Below are 20,125 nucleotides of genomic sequence, written 5' to 3' on the forward strand. Positions count from 1 at the left end.
GGTCTTGTGGATTTTGTCACCTTCCAATTTGCTGATGATAAATTTCTAGAGGAAGATCATTTAGCCACCATCTGGATCTAAAGTGATTTGAGTGTGAAATGGATAAAACTTGGTATTCCTGGAGGTTTAGAGCTATCATTTTCTTGCCAAATCTCTTGTCCCCATATAAAGGAAGGCCAGGCACACAGTGGTGGGAAGTCCCAGGTGAGACTCCTCTGTGGCCTAACTGTCCAAGAAGTTATATTTAGAAAGGGATCAACAGCCAGCCACTGATGGGAATAGGGCTGCCTCCAAACTAATTTATTTTCAATTAGTCCATCATGCTGCATGGTAGTGTTCACTAAACACTTTTAGTGTTGTCTAAAACCAGTTATTTAGTGCCTTTAGACTTAGCCTTCTTAAACACCACAAAAGCATGTGCTGTCAGACCTCCATTGCCTCCCCCATAGAGACTGGGGACCCCAGACTTCTTGGGCTTTGTGCCTGGAGAGGGCATTAACCTTAACAAGGGTGTGATCTGTGATGACAGTATCTCTTCGGTTCACAGCCTGGGAACATGAAGGGAAGGTTCTCCTTGACTCTGCTGACTTCCATTGAAGAGTGTTAAATACCCATCAGAAAAGCATGTCCCCACCTGCTCTACATCCTCCTCAGGCTATGCCTTTTCCAGAGGACACTCCCATTTACATTTTTCTTCTGTTTATATCACCTTTTCATCAAACCATTATGAATTCACAGAAACAAAAGATCCAGAAAGCTAGAAAGTCATGTCTGTAAATCTCCTTTCAGGATCAGATTGCTGACGACTTTTTCACTGTGACTTTGCTTCCTCTGATTCCTAACTCCTGCAGCACTGCTCTGGGGTGGAGTCATTTCCATGCTCTGCTGATAAAACTGAGCTGAAGTCATAGGAATCCAAGTAGGTCCAGTCCTGGAGGAATGGGGTGAATCTGGGGGAAATGGATACTGCTTACCTTAGCAGCTGTACATTTTAGGAGCCAAGTGAATCAGGCTTCCTAAGACAAGTGACTGTGCATCTCCTATGGGGAGGGAGAGGAAGGTACTTAGGAAGTCTATGATGCGAGGGTCTGCCCAGCCAAGAGAGGGAATTGTCTTCATTGACTATGCAGAGACATTTTCACCCAGTGTAGGAGGATTATTCCCCAAAATGCCTTAAGCAGGTGGACTGGGTTCCTCCACCAGCATTTCAAATGAATGCAGGACTAATTACACACGTGGATCCTTGCAGCCAACAAATGTTACCAGGAATCACAGATTCCCATTTTATTTCTGTCCCCAAGATGTGAATGGGGACCTTTCCATCAGCTTCAACAGATCTTGAGCATTTTATATCCCCATAACAATCACAGTTATTTCTCTGAGATTTTGAACTAGAACATCACTTGCTGTCAGCTCTCCAAAATTTTACTACCACCTGCAAGCCCCTGCACATCCCAGCCACAACGGTCTCTCAAAACATCCGTCTACACCTCAGCAAAACCTACAGCTTGTAAAGACCAGATGCAGCTCAATAAAGTGCCCAGGGGCTCTGCCATTTGCAAAACTCCTGGTTTCCCTTTCCAAGAGCTTGTCTCTTCTGCACACTCCCTCTGCGTGGGACGGCTTCAGGATGGATGGCTTCCAGCTCCTGCAGAAAACAAAAGGCAGGTACATCTGGCAGAGAAGCTGCAAGATATTCATAAATCATGGCTGATCATGGTGTTGCTGTGACGTGCCACAGGGTGCCTTTGAAGAGCTGTACCCAGCCATAATTTTATAAACCCCGCACCACTTCTACCACTCGTGAGCAGAGCGAGGGCTGTTTTGGCGCCGTGTAAGAGCTGTGGCTTGCACAGGGCTGACTGATCGAGCTTTCCTCATTTTCCCTCTCTCTGGATGAACTTCCCACAAGGCAGGAGAGGCGCCCTCCCCACCCATCACCATAAAAACATATGAGGTATCAAAAGAAATCAAGACACCAGCCACACTAATAAACACTGGGGCCTTCTGGCGTCTCTGATGCTCATTTTTCTGATGCTCAGGCAGCCTTAGGAGACAAACCACGTTTGCTCACTGCTTACAAATCAATGGCCTATTCCGCAAAATGCTGAAAGGAATGAAATATGTCAAAAAGACATTTCCACCACAACTTCTGAGCTGAGACTGTCTCTGTATTTTCCAGAGGGTTTAAGGCATGAGGTGGCTGATGTTTAGCCCATGTAGAACATTTTAGAATTGATCTACGCTATAGACATAAAATAAATAAAATAAATTTGAAGCTTTGCTTTTGTAAAAGTGTTAAACCCCATCTGCATGCCTTTTGTAGACTGATATCAAAGATTTCAATTGAAATGGTACTAACATGTCTCAGTCTTCTATCCTAACCACATCCTGTACATGGCTCGGCAAAAATGAAGAGGAATTCAGTGAAAAAATGCACAATTTCCTGGGGTTTCTTGGAAGGAAATTCAAAATTCCAGTGATAACCATTATCAATATTTGGAAGGCTGAAATATTTGAATCAGCTGTCACACCCACAGACTCTGCCTGAAAATGAATCACTTTTGTTGTACATAATGGTGAGAAGACTGGGCAAATGAAGAATAAAGAAAGGTCTGGAAATAAAAGATGGGTAAATAAAGGTCATTCCATGATTCAGGCATTGAAAAGGGCACCAACAGCTGTGAATCAATACCAGCTGTGCTAAACATTTACCAAGTAACTTAGGGACACCATCATGCATTCAGCAGGGACTCCAGCCTTTGTAGCCTTTAGAATCACATTTTGTGTCCCCTTCCCTTACTGAACTGCTCAGTGAACAAAATAATTTATTGATTATAAGATGCTCAGGCCTTGAAAAATTAAGACATTTATAAAGATTTCCTAGGGCTGGATGCTGATGTTGACACAATCATGATGGCCATGAAAAGACAATACGCACAAAATTCAATGTTTTTTGGTAAACAACATGGCTTTTCTTTTTTTTTTTTTTTTTTACTCCAGGTTAGCAAAGGCTGGAGTGTTATCTGTTTTCAGAGATCTACAAAACAGATCTGAAATTCAGTCAGTTTTCCTCTTCATCTCTACCTTGTCTCTGTTGACTTCAGAGATGCTTCTCCCAGTTGCATCCAGGGCAGAAAGAACTGGAAATGGCCCACATTTTAGCTGAAACAAACAGCTGTCATTATTTCTATTTACAGCTCTTGCCCTTCTCCAAGCAGTAACACAGTGCATGTCATGGGGGGTGACTCCCAGACCTTCCCTTCACACATGAGCTTTCCACTCCATTTAGCTCCTTGAATGGTTTATATTTTTACTCAGAGTCTGTTAAGCAAATATATGTGGATAGACAACATTTTCCTCTGCACCAAGTTGTATTTGAGTCATTGGTGTCTTGTACCCTGCCCAAGACAAGGATGTTAAAAATACATATATATGAAGAATGGCTGCTCTGTTCTGAGATATTGAGTGCTGGTAGCCCAGCCTTCCAAGTGTTATAGGCCATGTGGGCTGTGGTTGAGATCAAAGATACAGACATTTTTTTTCCCCCAGAAAGCCAATAATGAGAGGTTTCTATAGTGATATAAAAGATAATTCCACCAAAAAAAAATTTAAAAAGTGGAAATCCTCCAGGTTGGATCTGACCCTTCCACTCATTTCTGCAAGAGAGAAGTTCTACAGCTCGGCTGAGCAACACCAGAGGGACTGCTCAGCCATATGGTCTAATTATGGGGTTTGTGTGTACTTTCCATGTACAAATAACTTTCAGGATTGCTGTCAGGAATAAGCAGCACGCTACACTGTAGTGGTGCCAATTCTCATCATTTCATTATGTTTTGTCACAACTGGCACTCTTCCCAAACATCAGCTCTTTGCCTCAGCCGATCAAGCGAGGAGCTCGGCTTTCACTAAAGACTCACGTCTCTGGCCCCAGTCTTGCAGATCAAAGCTTGCAGACATGACCTGAACAGAACTCTTCGGGGCTCAAAGAATGAGCACAAGCACAAAGTCTTTCACAGACATATTTTTTCACATGACCCATTTCCTGCACTCATCCCATGGCACAGGGAGACACGGCTCGTGGGCTCTGAGTGCCCCGGCGGGCAGTGCTGCTGCACACACACGTGTAATCACAGGAGAATATCCCATTCAGGCAGCATGCAGGGCTGCATTCACACGTGTGCACATCCACACTGCTCCTGCAGTTTCAGTGTCCACGTGGCCTGACTTTTCAGCTGCTGGAAACAGCTCTCAACTGCTGCCGAGGAAGGGGTTTCCATTGGAACGTCTTAAACTGAAAGTCCTGATTCCAATCAACCGGATAATATGGGAATGTTTTTTCAATGTGCTGCATTCACAAAGCTATTAAAAATCTGGGTTAAACACAGAAATACTTTATTTTGATGCTCTCAAAGGAAACCTTTATGCAGTTTTGCTTTCAATGCTTTGCAACAGATGGGGTGATTTATCCTTTGGAGCTGCCTAACTTTAGATGGACTATGAAAAGAGCCTTGTCTTCAAACAAATCAAGTTAAATGAAATGATTCTCACTTTAAACTAATTAACTTAAATTAAATCATTCTCACTGTAGCTACATTTAGACAATTCTAAAGATATTTTAAAGCCTAAACCACAACACCACGAGTCAGCCAGGGCAAGTGCTTTGTCACAATCTCTTTTAAAAACAAATTGAAAATTTCATTCAAGCCAGTTGAATGAAATCTCAATATTTTGGCTTGCAGAACACAAAAATCATGCAAGCCCTCTCTTTTCATGGCTATTGGCTGTGTGCCACCTTGCATGCAACAGAGCACTAGATAAAATGGCAGTGATGTTTACAGACTGAGATCCTTTTCTCATAACAGATGAGCTTGGCATCTTCTTGTCTTTTCCAAACTCTTTTGATTATCAGGTAAATAAATTGGAGAGGCCATCAGTACTCTGAACAAGACCTTTGTGTTTTCAGACTGTGAAATGTATCTGTAAAACAGCTCCTAAGCGATGGGCTCAAATCAGAGCAGGGATGATGCAGTCAGAAAGCTTGCAGGGCACATCCCCCACGCAACAAGATCTGCCACCTAAACAGAGAATTAAAGTTTTCTGTGAGTCTTGAACTGAAGCAGTTGGTCATGGAGGGCCACTGGTCACATACAATACTGCAGGGTAGGTGGAGACTTACCCCTGCTGCCTTCAAGGAGATTGAAGACAGACAGTGCACCGTGTACAGCCAGAGACACCACCCCTCACAGGACTTGTCAAAGATTTCTATGCCTGGACACACAGCGTGGACCCAGACATTTTGCTCCAGAGGTTTCCTTGGATGTTACAGATGCAAAACAGTCTGCACTGAATTTCTCTGGAGCCAGAGATTTCTCCCTGGCCTGGGTACCAGTGACAGTAGAGATTAATCTTTTTTGAGAGGCTGACATCTGTCTTCATGCCACATTAAAATACTCCCTCCCTTTCCACCACTCAGTAAAGAAATCTTCTTTGATGGAAGAAATAGCATTTAAGATTGATTACAGTGTCAGTTGGTTGGGGTTTTTTTCATTTGCAAGTAAGTAACTTTAAAAATCCAAACCAAAACATCATTTATCTACAGCAAAAATCCCGTGTTTAATTGAGGTTCATTTTGAAAATTTGAGAACTCGGTCCTTTCTCTAGCACAGGATTTTTAAAAATACCTGTGTGACTTTTTTAAGTGTTTGCATTGTAATAGGTTTGTATTTCTCAGCGAGAACACTGTTGGAAATTGTCCAGGCAGTTCTAATTACTCCTGTTTTATGTGGCTAAGGAAGAATTCAAGCCTGTACATCCTATCTGCGATATCTGTCATTACCAAAGTTTAATCCCATGTAGCTTTCTACTGTTTATTATTTATTCACAGCCTATGCTGAAGCAATAGCAGTGAACAGACCTGCGGAAGGAGCGTGTTTTCATTGGCATTCCTTGGTGTGAGTGTTTTCCTCTTCAAAGCATCTGATGCTGTACTCACTGTTTGTTCTGCTTCAAAGCTGGATTACCTGAGTATAATTTTTTCTGCTGTGTATTAGGTATGTCATGCCAGGCTATGAGGTATAATAGAAATCCTAACATGGCCTGTGACACTGCAATATTCCTCTGCTTTCCTGAGTATTTCAGACTTTTAGGGTCCAAGATGGGTGGTGTGCAGTTTCCTTTCACCTTCACCTCCTTGTTAAATTACGCGTAGAAACCACCTTCTTTCCAGTTCCTCTGTGAAATTAAATATTAATCAACACTCCTTGGTTAACAATTTGCAAACTGTTTCTTAACCTTCAGTAAGGTCCAAGCTTGGTTTTACAGCACAAGGAAGAACTCAACCTGGTTTCTGCTCAGGATTTGTCCTCTGATGCAGCCCAAGTCTCTGTACCAGTTTCCAAATCTCTAAAACCAGGATAAGTATTAGATCAAGATCAAAGACAAGGAAAACATGTAACTGAGCTTTTCCTGGCTCTTTCCAACACAGAAACATCAACATTTCAGTGAGATGGCAACACTTGAAGCAAGTCTAAAACTCACTGATCTCATAAGACGTGGTAAACTTCAGCCCACTGATGTTGATACGCTGCTCTATGAGCTGTGAAGGAGCTGCTGAAGAGATGTACAGTTCCATTTCAAACCACAAACTGATCATAAATAAAAGTTTCAGTCATATAAAAGGTGATTTAAGGATACTGCCTACTGTCTCAACTGCTGTGCAGTAAAGTAGTTTCTCAAAATGCAGGTCAAGACCCTCGGGAGGCTGGAAGAGGCGGGGAAGGATAGTGAAGGATTAAGAGAGTTATAACACAGTGGCTTATCTACATTTTTTAGCATTTGATTGAGTATTAGCTCTGTTAATCATTAAAAAAATGATTTTAGTAGGAAAAACAAAAAAAAATTACAGTACTAATTCTGACCTCCTGCAGTTCTGAGAAGTGGGACAGCTGACTTCATCAGCTGCTGGTCTCTGCAGAAACTGAGTTACAAGAGACAAGTTCTGGAAGCTTCTGAGCTCAAGAGTGGTATATGGAGGGTCAAGAATAAGTAAGTGCCCTCCTGATAAAAGAAAAATTGATCACCACACAAAAATATCAGGTTCTAACGCAAGAATAGGTTTCTTTGTTTAACTGTGGGACTCCTTGACAGATATTTGCCTTGGTTTGAAGAAGCCACTAGGGAAACTCATGGGAGAGGAAGCAACACAGAGCTGTCAAACACAAGAGGTATTTAGTAGTTAAGCTACAAATCACTGACAGGAAGGAAATAATTTTGAGAAGCAAACCAGGGGTTCCATTTTTATATGCTCTTCCTCAGATCACTAAGACACAGGCTCCCAACATGAGAGGATCACCTCTTTCAGCAAATAACAACCTTTTTTTCACCAGGAGCCACTCTGTGCTTGCTCAGTCTATTGCACCTACAGACTGGAATTACCCAGCTCACGTCCCTCACTCTGAGGTTATTGTACTGGCAATTAGAGGTATTTAGCAGTCCTTGGGTAATGTAAAGTCGTTCATACCCATACAGAAAACAGATGTTGCTGCTCTGGAGGCAATGAGCAAGATGATGCTAGCAGCAAAGAGAGGAGCTGCTCTCGCTAGCAAGCCAAGTGCAACTAAGTGAAGATACAAGCTGAGCTGCACTCAGAAAACCTGTATGAAGGCAGGTGTGTGCATAGGGAGAAGCTGGAGCAGCTCCTGACTGCAAAAACTAGCTAACCAGCCAACCCACCCAACCACCCTCCCTGTGGATTCGTGGAGGAATTATCACAGTACAGGGAAGTGGGAAGGACTGTGTTTTTATTCGGAGACAAATCTACAGGAGCTGCTGGTCACTGTGACGTGCCTCGGTCACTGCACACTCTCATTGGACCAGTGGTATTTAATTCCTGATTTTAGCATGGCTTTTTGGTTTTGAGTTGCTTAATCTTTTTAGTCTACAATTTCCATGTGAGAACATGAGTCTAACAGAGTGTGGTATGGTGTTCTGACTATTAAGGTTGCATGTTCCTTGTACTGAGTTTGGCTGTCACTGTCTCTCTCTGCAGTGCCCAGCATAGCAGGGGCTAAAGTCTGTTTGGCATAGCTAGGCACTTGTGCAACAATAAAGCAAATTTCTGTGTAGATAGTTTCCACAGCTGGGTTTTTTGGGGCCTTTTTTAATTGCCCTCTTTTGTTTTCATTGTGGGAGATGCATTTTGATTGGCTTCTATATGAATGTCCCTGTAAAACCTGGAGCCAAGGGAATGACAGGCAAACTGTACCTATATCTAGTCTATGTTTTAAGCATTTCTGTTCCCACTTGAAAACCTTTGCAAAACTTTTTCCACCCACACAGGAAATAGGGTTTTTCAGCTCCTCAGAGGCTCAGACTTCTCAAGAGCTGTGCACCTGGGTGAGTGATAGTTTCCATATAGTGCTCGTATTTTCAGCATCTCTCAGGACCTCTTCCCTGTGGTCTTCAGAGATCTCACAAGAAATGTACATGTGCATGCTCTGAGCTGCCAACAGACTGAGCATGAAGGGATAGACTGTAATAGAAATTAAAGTGTTCTTTCAGGAGACCACAGTCTGATTTTGGGTTATGCTGAGCTAAATCAGAAGGTGCTCCTGCAAAATCACTCCCTGTGAAATGAATCCACAAATCAAAGGAAAAAAATAGGCCTCCACAACGGTGCAGCCTAATGGGTTTAAGAAAAATGCAGTGGGATCATGTTAATGACCCGCCTGTGCCTCATGGCTCTATATTCTCTGCAATTCCATGAGTCACATTAATGAAGGCACCAACTAAACCCTTCTATAGACAACGACCTCTGCCAATCAAGTGTTATGCTCATCCCAGAGCTCACTCCATAGTGTTTACTTTTTGTTGTTTGCTTTGTTGTTTTTCTTTTTTCAGGGAAATTGCCTTGGGCTGATCTGATCCAAATCTGTTGGTGCAACTTTCTTTCCACCAGTAAGGTTGGTCCTGATGGGTGTTGGGCAAGGGAATGCCAAACCAACTCCTGGTTGTGTGAAATTCCAGGTCCTTGGCAGTTGAGAGATTTAGAATACAGGGAGATGTAATTTTAGGAACCATGTGCTGGAACAAGAAGTAAATGTCCTGGATTGTATCCAATCACACAGATCTTACAGGTGTCTGGTCTGTGAGGGACTTGGAATCAGGGACAAAAAATGAGGCCTGAAGTCCACAAAGCACTGACATTCTCCACCTATTACATGAAACAGGAAACTAATGTTGAGGGAAACCTGCAGAATAATTAATAACTCTTGTTTTGGTGGAAAAGGAAGTGGATATCCACCTCCCTTGCTGTGCACTGTTCTTCTGCTTGCATGAGAACTTCCACACTGTAGTCATGTCAAGAGCTCAGCACGTACATTTCTGCCTAGTGCAGGATGAGATGGTCTGGTAGGTGTTAGAGCAGAGTAAATATTTTGGGGAATAAAGTAAATGGTAGCCTGTTCTCCCCCCAAGGCTTTCTATCTGGATTTGCAGACACACACTGGAGAGTGACTGAAGAAGATGCAGGAAGCTGCCATATCTGTGTTTATTTCACAGCTCCTGTGGTCAGAACTGGGCCCTTCCACCATTGCTCTTAGAGCAGCATCTTGACCTGGGAGCAGTGCTAGTCATGCAGAGTAAGAGAGCAACATCTGACCTTATGTTTTACAAGCTGGTTTTTTTTTTTTTTGTTTAGCCCAAGCTTTCAAACAGTCAAAATACTGAGAAATTAGCCTTTTACAGCCAAAATTCTGCAGTTTCTGTTAAAATTGCTAGGTTATAAGTAATATTTTCTTGTTCTCAAGCAGTCTGTGTAATGTTAATAATTCATATAGTTACTTAGAGGAGAATGGGGGGTGAATCTACTCTCTTTAGCCTGGAAGTAAACATAAATTATCCTATACAGTAAAGCCACCCAGATTGGGCCCGAAAAGACTGAGTAACACAGGGGATATGGTTATAGTTGTACTAGTGACATTACACGTGGATGTCGGGACATTACCCAAGGCATTTGCTTACCCATGCATAGCTGAAAAATCACTCCCTAGCAAGAAAAGTAATTCTTAATATTATTTTGCTTCTCTGCCTATAAAAATGTTACAAGGCTTCTCAACTTGACCTGTGGGGCAGAGAAAACTGATAGCAAGAGTCTGTAAATAATGGCACGTCATTATGAATACATTATTTCTCCAAGTATTTTAGAGAGGGTTATCATAGAAAGGAAAGTTCAGTTCCATCCCTTCCTTTGGTTACACAATTCCAGTGACTTAGCTCTTAGCTCTGGGAAAGTGCCTGCTTTAAATGGGTCTAGCAGAGCTTTATTAATGCTCCTTTCATGCTCATTTTCTTCATGCAAACTGTCACTACTTGTCAGCAGCTGCTGCAGACACGGGACATTCATCAGGTTCAAGTAGGCAGAAAAAAATGAGTTTGTTATATCAAACCTGGCTCTTTGAAGCTCTGTGAAACTCAGTTGTTGCCACCTCAGGGAGCTCAGAGCAGCCACATCAACGCCCTAAAGCACAGCAGAGCCTGCCAAAGCACTGTGGATGGCCGATTGCTGAGGTCCTGCCATGTGAGTGTGCTCCTGGCCACAGCAAGGTAACGTCATCCCCTCCAGGTCCACCGTGGTGCACAGCCATCAGCGCTGCTGTCCACAGCTCCTAATCCCTTCCTGGCCCCAGCAGGTCGCCTGAAGTCTCTGGGCCAGCAGGCCTGACCCTTTCTCAGCAAGGAGCTGAAAAGCCTCGCAGCAGCAGTGACTGCTTCAGTGGATTTCACAGGGTAGGCTTTCTCCTGACTCAAACTGACATCAAAGGAGTGGAGACACATGACTGACGAAGTTTTCTGCGTGCATTACCCAGAGATGTGGATGCTCCATCCCAGAAAGTACTCAAGGACAGAGGCTTTGAGCAACCTGTCTAGTGGAGGATGTCCCTACCCATGGCAGGGGGCTGTAACTAGAAGATCTTTAAGGTCCCTGCCTACCCAAACCATTCCACGATTCTGTGATTGATTAGCAACCCAGTCTGGTGCTGGTATGTCTCTCCTTCTCCTGCTCAGTGACCACACTCAGAGCTCTTCAAACAGCACCTTTGGGTCAGCCTCCATTACCAGGGACAGGATTTTAAAAAAAAACCTACTTTATCCCTAGTCTTAGGTTTCCTTGCCCTGATGATAAGGCATACCAAGGCAATAGTATCCTAATAGGTAGTGCTGCCCAAATAAAAGTAAGGTTTACCAGCTGGAGATAAAACTAACATCTCTGTCCCTCTCAATCCACCCGGTTGCCCAGTAGGTTCAGCAGCTGTTTTAAAGCTCAGGTGGAAGCACAAGATCCAAGCAGCAAGGTGGTGCAAGGAACTGGCTTTAATATGCAGGTGCTCACCTCTGCCTGTATCCACGCAGCATCCTCTGAGCTGGAGCCAAGCATGCCAGCAGGGTCAGAGGCAATGCCTGATGGTCACAGTGCTAACTCCTTACAGCACTGCTCAGGATAAAAAGGAAATGGGGGATTGATTAAAGTATAAATCCTCCAGCAGAATTGGCCAGGAAGAGGAGCAAAAGCAGATGCGTCCTTAAATTCACTGCTGAATCCCTGCTGCTGTGCAGAGCTCATCTCTTGGTTGCTGCCAACATCTCTGCAGACAACAGAGTCTGTGTAGACCTTACAGGTGTCTGTCTGTCTTCCAGAGCCAACAGGACACACTGAGATCCACACGGCACAGGAGTATGTAACTCATTCAGCGAACCATGTGCATCAATTGCCCCCCTAACCAAAGAGTAATCTGGTTTATTGGATACTTTCCCAAGATAATAGGGAGAGTATTATTTGGATGAGAATTCCATGGGGTAAACCCCAGAAAATGTAAAAAATAGCGAGAGGAACCTAGTTCCTGAATCAATGCTCCTGCACAGTGTTAACTTGGAGACCAGCAGGCTGCCAGAAGTGACAACTTTCCTAGGAGATTTAAAAACAAAGTTACCTCTGACAGTTTAATCCCTTGCATGTATATAGCACTTCACATGCCCAAATATTAACTGATTCATGGTTAATTAACTCGTGGTTATAAATTTCCCCTGGCACTTTTTGCAAGGCTCAGGATGTAAATGCTAAACCAAGTGTCCCAGGCAAATTGCAGCACTGTAAGAAAAATAATGGGGCAGATCATCACCTGGTCTAGTGCAGTTATGTAGATTTACTCAAGCCCAGGGCCTGACCCAGTGGTTCTTGAATTCATTAAAGCAAACTGCAATGAATGAACTGCAGAACTCCTTCTTATACCTAACTCTGATAATTAATTCCCAGCTAACACAGGGGACGTGGTATAAAATAGCATGTTCACATTTACTCTGATGAGTATTATGGCATTGTGGAGGAGCTAAGCATGACAAGGTGGTTCAAGGCAGTGGAATTGAAAGATTATTGCAAAAGAGACCCTTCTCTATGAAGGCTGATGTTCATAACAGGACCTACCCCTTTGCCTGAGGAGGACTCAAAGCAAAGGGAAATTTTACCTCAAAAAGAAACACTGCAGAGTAGCTCCTTCACCTCTGTGCATTTTCCAGAGCTGGTGAGACATTTCATTGAAGCTCAGGTCAACTCCCTAATGGCCTCTGAGAGGGAAGGTGTATGTCCTTAGCTGCCTCCCTGGGAGGACTCCGAGCATACCCCTTTCCTCGTTCATCTTGCTTCGTGTCCAAGTCTTTGGAGACTGTCAGGAATTTTCCACGGAGCTAGTTTCCCTTTGACAGCTGCCAATCCAGTGAAACCAAAATCTTTCAAAAGGATTTCCAATCCATGCTTTTTGACCTGGGAAGGAAAGCTTTTGGAAATATTAGAGAGCTACATACACACACATCTCCTTCTGAATCTCTGTATTTGTTTCAGCCCCATTTTGGCTTATAGCTCTATGCTATTAGCCCTAGTATTTAATGAACCTAATAAACATTTTGCAATAGTTCAGTGGTTTCTCTTCCAAGCATAATTTGTAGAGGGCTCTGATAAATACCTCTGGCTTTTCCAGGCATCTAGCCCCTCCGTAGAATGCTGCTGCACTAAACTTAAAGCCCTTCTTGTGCAGAGACAAAGCATAAAGGAATATGGTACAAAATAATGAATGGTACAGACATCTATCCCCTCTAGAAGGAATGCATGCAAATGCATGAGAATAAGACAAAAGAAAATTAAGACCTTTACAGGAAGAAATCCTTTCTTTTTATATATGGGTGTTAGTAATCTAAGGAATCTGTTGTTCTGTGATTTTACAAGTTAAGGCACAAACAGATTTGGGGGAATAAAGGATTCTGGTATTTTTACTGCAAGAGGAAGCATCCAGCTTTGCTGAGAAATGAAAAGGTATCAAAAAAGTATCAGCTAAGATATGTTAGGAAGAAACACATCCTTAGGGCAGTTCGTTCCTTAGGCAAGTCTCATCTAAAAGACAAAGGGTGATTCCTGGACATGGGAGAAAGGTGAGCACTTATAAGGCATAAACAGGAATGGAACTGTCCTCTGAACTTAAACCACTTCATAGAGTGTCCTTGTGTGGATTCTCAAGTGTCTAATGAAGCCTGAGGTCCCAAAGCAGCCTATCAATAAGGACATTAACAGAACCTCTGTTCTCCAACCAAAGGTTTATTTACAATTGTAAGAACTCAATAGATTTGGGATTTCTGCCTTTCTGTTAGGTTTAGTTGAAGTTGGCTTGTGAATTCACAACTAGTTAGGAACACACCTGCCTAAAACACATACATGCACACACCCTCAACATACTGTGTGATGGCACAAGTCTTGTTCTGAGACCAAGTTAATAAGGGGCATGGGCAAGGGACTATCACTCCTTTGACCCCTTCCCAAAATTGTGACCTGAATTCACACCATCATTTTACATTTGTATTCCAAGAGAGCATGTAGAGCCATGCTCAGGACCAGGATGGTAGGCAGGGCCCAGATGGTTTCTGATGTCCCAAACTACAGGGCCAGGGGCACAAGAGACACGCTCCCTCCTTCTGTCTGCACGAGTGTTTCTTTATCCAGGGCAATTTTGGGGTGAGGCACTTCAGTAACATCTTAGATCCCTGAGAAGAAAATTTTGGTCCTTTGTGCTTAAGAGACATGCACTGGAGGACACAGAACAGCCTCTCTTGCTGTGCTGCACACACCAACCTTCATACCCACTGTAACGTGTCAGCTTCCCCACCACTCTCACAATGGGACTCGCCAACATCCACCCGACCTATGCTGGAGCCATCACTCAGTGATTTGTGACGTACTGAAACACAGTTTACATTGCAAAAAGCTCTAGTATGTCCCTGGAAAGCAATAAAGAGAGAGTTGCGTACGAGTGTTAAGGGTTTTGCTCCACGAGCAGATGTCCCCTTGGCGGACGCACCGCCGACCTCTCGCTCCGGCAGGTTTTGCTCCACCTCGGAGACCCAGCAAGGAGAGGGACTGTCTTGCTCCTGATCAGCCAGGCTGATTTTTATTAGGCCTTTCTCCGGAAATAAGAAGTATGGTAAAGCGAGGTGATCTTCCCCTGCGGCTGCTGGTGTGGATTATGGAGCTGGCAGCAGCAGGAACGCATTAAGGAAAGCTCCCAGCAACGGGTAAGTTTTAAAACGAAAGCTGGCTCAGTGTTAATGCGCAAGTAATGTGTCCCAGCTGTCTTTAATAAAACAGCCAGCTGAAACTCAGCATCATAATAAAAGGAGCAGGGATTTCACAAACATCCTGGCTGCTCAGAAGGAGACTGACTTCTTCTTCTTTCTTTTTTTTTTTTTTTTTTTCTCAGAGCTTGATTAAATATTTCCTGTTTTCAGCTTTCCAGAAAGGTCCTCAGAAGCCTTTCCCTGCTGCTTTCATGCTGGCAACTTCATTTTTCAAGGCCTTCCCCTGGTCCCGATGTGACACAGAAATGAGAGGGTTTGTGTGGACCTGGTGTCTGGTCAAGAAGTGCCTCTGCTACACCTGCATCCCCATCAGGTTTGATGCCACCTCTGCAGGCATGGGGTGGCACAATGCTGACAGCAACCCCAAACATCTGGTAGTCTCACAAGACCCCAGAGAGGAGCCTTATAACCTGTCACTTCCTATATGCAGACAAGGTGTGAAGGAAGTTGTCTACAGCTGGGAAATAAACCTTGGAGCATCAGTGATTTCTGCTTTTGCTGCTGATTCAGGTGAAGTCAGCCCAAGGCTGGACCATCAGAGCTGATTGAGGGTCAATAACTCACAGAGGAACAAGCCCCTGAAACAGAACCTGACTGAGCAGCTGGGCTGGGTTTCATCCCATTAAACTCAGGTTAGCCTTTAGTCTATCCCAGCCAGTGGAGCAAAATAGGCACCTCTGGGAACAATTAATTTGAACTAATTTGAGTTTCTCTTTAAAATAAAATTTAAAAAGTCCTACAAGCATGTGGACATGACTATGCACAGCCCATGGCTGCATCTAGCCCAAGTTTGGAGGAGGGGAGGGGATTCTCCTGGCCATACCAGTCCTATTGATATTCCAGGGTTTTTACAGCTCTTTCCACAAACTCCTCTGAACAAGGGAACTGGAAGAAATAATGTGCTTTTTCTCAGCTTTTTTTCCCAGCCTCTAAAGACCAATCAGAATTTGACATCCAAAATGAGGGATGAAAGCAACCTCGAAATTCTCCCATCCTGCCTCTGCCTAGCCAGTCAGTGATACAGTACTCCTGACTGAGGTACATGGGCATTTTGCCAGCCTATAAAATCAAGTTTCATCAATTAACTTTTGGTAGTGGAGAGTCTGGCTAGAAGTACTCAACTTTAATCCCAGATAATGTGTGACAACATTCAGTGTGCTCATTCCAAGTGTTGAATGGGCTTCAGTATTTCCTCTAGCTCTGTAATATCTGCCACAAACATATAAATCTCTCAGAAAAGAGAAAAGGCTCAAAATGCTGATTGTAACAGAAGTAGACACATCTCCTCATCATCTCCTGGTTTCAGTGGCACGTGTCTCAATATCTCTAGAATTCCAGCTTCACCTATTGTTTAGAAATGCCTACTATTTCTATGTTATTATCTTGATAGCCAGCTAGGAATCCCTTCATGATTTGGAATTTAACTTCATTTTGCCTTAACTTTTTCCATCTGACAAAGGTGTTGCAAGGATTAGTTAATACTGTAAGGTGGTGATTAATGAGCAGATATTTCAAAACACAAAGTGCCGCCGGATGTTGAAGATTTTTGGGGAAGTTTGGAGAGCAGCACTCCTAAAGAGCTAGTCTGAACTTGACCTTTCTAGATCATAAAATCATCATACATATTCTATGAAATGGAAACATTCTCTAATGTTCATTTTCAGTAACAGGCTGGTGAATGGTGAGGGCTTCAGTTGATGCTTCTGGCTACCCATAAATTTCTGCAGGATTTGTAACATTCTGAGAGAAGTTCCAAGAAAACAGATTAATTTTCTTTCCCCCGCAGTCCTATTTTACTTTGAATCCTCAGCATTTTCTTTTCCTAAAACAAGGTATCAAAATATCTTGGGTGGAATTTTTCAATACATACTGTGAAACACCTTGCCAAAAAACATTCACTTCAAATGGTATTTGTTTGGAGTACCTGAGTTCTCCTTCAGCCTCAGGAATTCTGCTTAGCACAATTCCATAATATTTCAACATGGAAACAAAATAACATTAAAATTTATCAGCCATATGCAGTGCTTTTTTAGACTTTGTACATTGATCTTGAGTAACAGAAAATAAGTTTTTCTGGAGTTTTCTCAATTTTTTTAAAGTTTTTTTCTCTTCTATACAATTTTCTTTATTATCCTCTTACAAGTTTTCAGAAATGTTACCTTTAGATTGTGAACAGCCTGTAGCCCATAACATATGACTTGCCTATTATCAATATTTCTAAAATAAGTTTTAGTGAACTATTTTGCACTTTCATGTTTTTTTCCAAAAACTGGTACAGTCACAGAGGTAGTTTAGAGCTGCTCTTACACTCTATGACCAACAAATGCAGAAAAGAAAAATAAAGATGTATTGGAACAACCACATAAAAACATTTTTTAAAAAGTTTCTTTATGTCAAAAATGTGACTTTTTTTAAGAAAAGGGGGAAAAATTTAAAAAAACCCTTTGGGAAACTTAACCATTTCAAAATCTAAAGACAACACCCTTTCTCACTGTTTGAGCTGCTTCCATTTGAGGACTAAAAAAAATAAATGTTTTTCCTGCTGAAAAAAGCATGGTGGGGGAAAGAGTGAATTCATTTTTTGTCTCTACCCTAGTGCTCCCACCCTAAAAAACAACACAAAAAATCAAAATGAAATACAAAATTGAGAATCAGAAATCATTTTCATTACAACGAGGTATAAGTTATCTTCCCAACTGGGAGAGCATTTGTAATGAAAGCAAGTCCTGGACAAAAATGGCCTAGCCTTAAAATGAAATGCTGTCCTGGAAGAAAGGTTATATTTTGCTGAGCTCAAACTTTTAGACATTTGCCAATCAAGCTACTGCTTTGCTCTGCAAATTGCCATTGGACTCACATCTCGGGCTGCAGGCAAAGTAGTCACGGCTGTACAGTGCACACTACAAAACCAGCCTGCCCGAGACAGGTGGACAATTTGACCTTTGAAACAGTTGAGCTTTTTCATTTTCTGTTTCTAAAGCCTAGAATTAAACACTGGTCTCAACGAAACAACCTTGAAAGAGGCCTTCAGATAGCACAACCTGTGTCTGTTGCACAGTAGTGCTCGCAGGCCTGAAAAGGGAACAAGCCTCCATTGTGTTTGATGCTGCCCCTTCCCCCAAGATTGCTGGTTTAACACATACAAAGCCAGGATAAAGGAAAGGGGCTATTATTATCCTCTGCCACGTCTCCATTTTACGGGCCGAGAACCAGGGCAGAAGGTCCCATGACTTATTCTTGGACGCACACCCAAAGTCTGTGCCAGCAGTGGTATTTAACCCAGCTCTTTGTCTCAGGCCAATGTTTTATCAATAAGACCCATTTTTCGCCCCCATAGATTTTTTTGTTTCCAAACAAATACACATTTTTAGGCTGTCCCTGCTCTTTTGCTATGGCACATCATCCCTGTCAGCTCTTCCTCGGCATTTGCCCAACCAACGTGGCCACAGTTTGTTGGCAGCTTTGTCCCTCTGAGAACGTTGCCATTGTCGTGATGCTCCACTAAGATCAAAAGTCTCAACCAAGATGGAAGCTCGATTGTTTTAAACATCACCTAAATTACATGAAATAAACCATTTCATAAAGTTAAACCTCTTCTAACAGAGCCAACACATAAACAGCTTTAGGTACAGCATGTCCCTGGCTCTGGGTGAGTGACTGCTGTTCACACAAGTCATCATTTCTGGGAACAAGGAGACAATTCCCCATGGCACCAAACCGTCATTCTTGGAAAAAGTGTTATTTGTGACTGGGAGAGCAAGTTCCCTTTGCCAGGGTGAGACAGCTCTGCTACGGGCACACCCAGCTCATTCAAATCCCTGTGAAGAGTAGCAGGATCATTCTCTAGTGGAGACCTGTTTTGGCACAGCCAGAGTTTAAGCTCATGTCTCCCAACCCTGTACGAAATAAAGACAGGCATGAGTGATAGGAGTGCTTGAACAGGTTCCATGATGATTATAACAACGTTTCTCTTGCAGGAGAGACTGCTAATTTTAACTCCATCCTTATTAATTAGCCGTCAAACTTTTTTTTTCCAGATTCTCCACCAGTCTAAATAGAAAAGCTCATATTTGTTTTCAGGAAATTCAGGCGTTGTTTTGCAAATTCTACACTCATTTGCATGTCTTGTCACGGTTAGTCTTGAATCCCATCTTTCATAATAGACATGCTAACACTAATGGGATAGAAACTGGCTTGGGTCCTGCCATGGGGACTCTGCTGTGATTATATCTGTCAACAAGCCCATCTTTTGTGAGGTTGTTTTACATATATATATATATATATATATATATATATATATATATATATATATACACACATATATGGGTTTGTTCTACAACTGAATGAAAACAAAACTTCCTAAATTTGTTTCACTCACAGGAAGAAAAAGATGTGACGATCCATCCTGGAGCACAAGAACTCTGCTAATAAGAAGCATACCTTGAGCAAACCAGTTTTACTGACCTAAAGAAGAGGAAGATGTAAAGAAGCACAAGGAAAGAAGAGCTGGTTGGAAGATTTCAGACCAGCTACAGAGGTGAGACCCTCCATGAGTAGTGCAGGGGAGGGTGGTGCTGTCACTGCATCGTGACTCCAGTGGCACTTGTGACCTTTGGGCCAGTGTATTGGGGTATGGAGGAAAGCTCATCTCCACTAGTAGGGGCAGAAGGCATGGAGAAGGCAATTTTCCCTTGTGCCACCCATATTTAGCCAGGGGCCTGCTCTACTCCAGAGGAAACAGTCATGGGCACTGTACTGGCAACATCCATAGCAGGAAAAGGGTCTGGCTACAGCATCAAGGATAAAGAGCAGAAAGTGGATCTTCCTGTAGACTCTCAGGCTGACTTTACCTGATGTATCTTGCTAAAAAGGTTTTTATTTTTGTTCCTTCACATGGTTTTGCACTTCCTAAGAGCTGGGCCAGAAGCGGGAGTAAGGAGACATTACACACAATGGACACCAGCACTTCCAACTGTCAGCACAAGGAAAGGCAGGAAAACTTGCAAGAAGCCCAGTTTTTCAGAATAGAAGTGTTTGGATGAATACCATTTAACCACTCTGCAGCAAAATGGGGAAAACAGGAATGGAACCTGTCTCTAAGATCACTTGCTGCCTGCTGGGATAGGACTATGCCTCTGCTCTGCTCTGTCCAGTCCTGGTATACAATTCCTTACCAAGGAACACACATGTTCATTTTGGTAAGGCAGGAGAAGTCCTCACCCTGTTCAGAGCAGCTGCTCAGAGCAAGGGGTTTTGTGCCTTTGAGGCAACAATTAGTGCTGGCAGCCTCAGAATCCTATCACTTGGGTTATCTACTTCTGGAAAAGAACCTGTGGTGTTTTTTTTTTCTCCTGTGCTTCTTTGTTTTATACCCAAGTTCCCATTGAACCGAGATGCCTTTTCTCTTACTTCACTGTTCCCATCTCTTCTTTTCCTTCTGCATATTGCT

Source organism: Pseudopipra pipra, chromosome 4 (assembly GCF_036250125.1).
Source record: "Pseudopipra pipra isolate bDixPip1 chromosome 4, bDixPip1.hap1, whole genome shotgun sequence".
NCBI classification, from domain to species: Eukaryota; Metazoa; Chordata; class Aves; order Passeriformes; family Pipridae; genus Pseudopipra; species Pseudopipra pipra.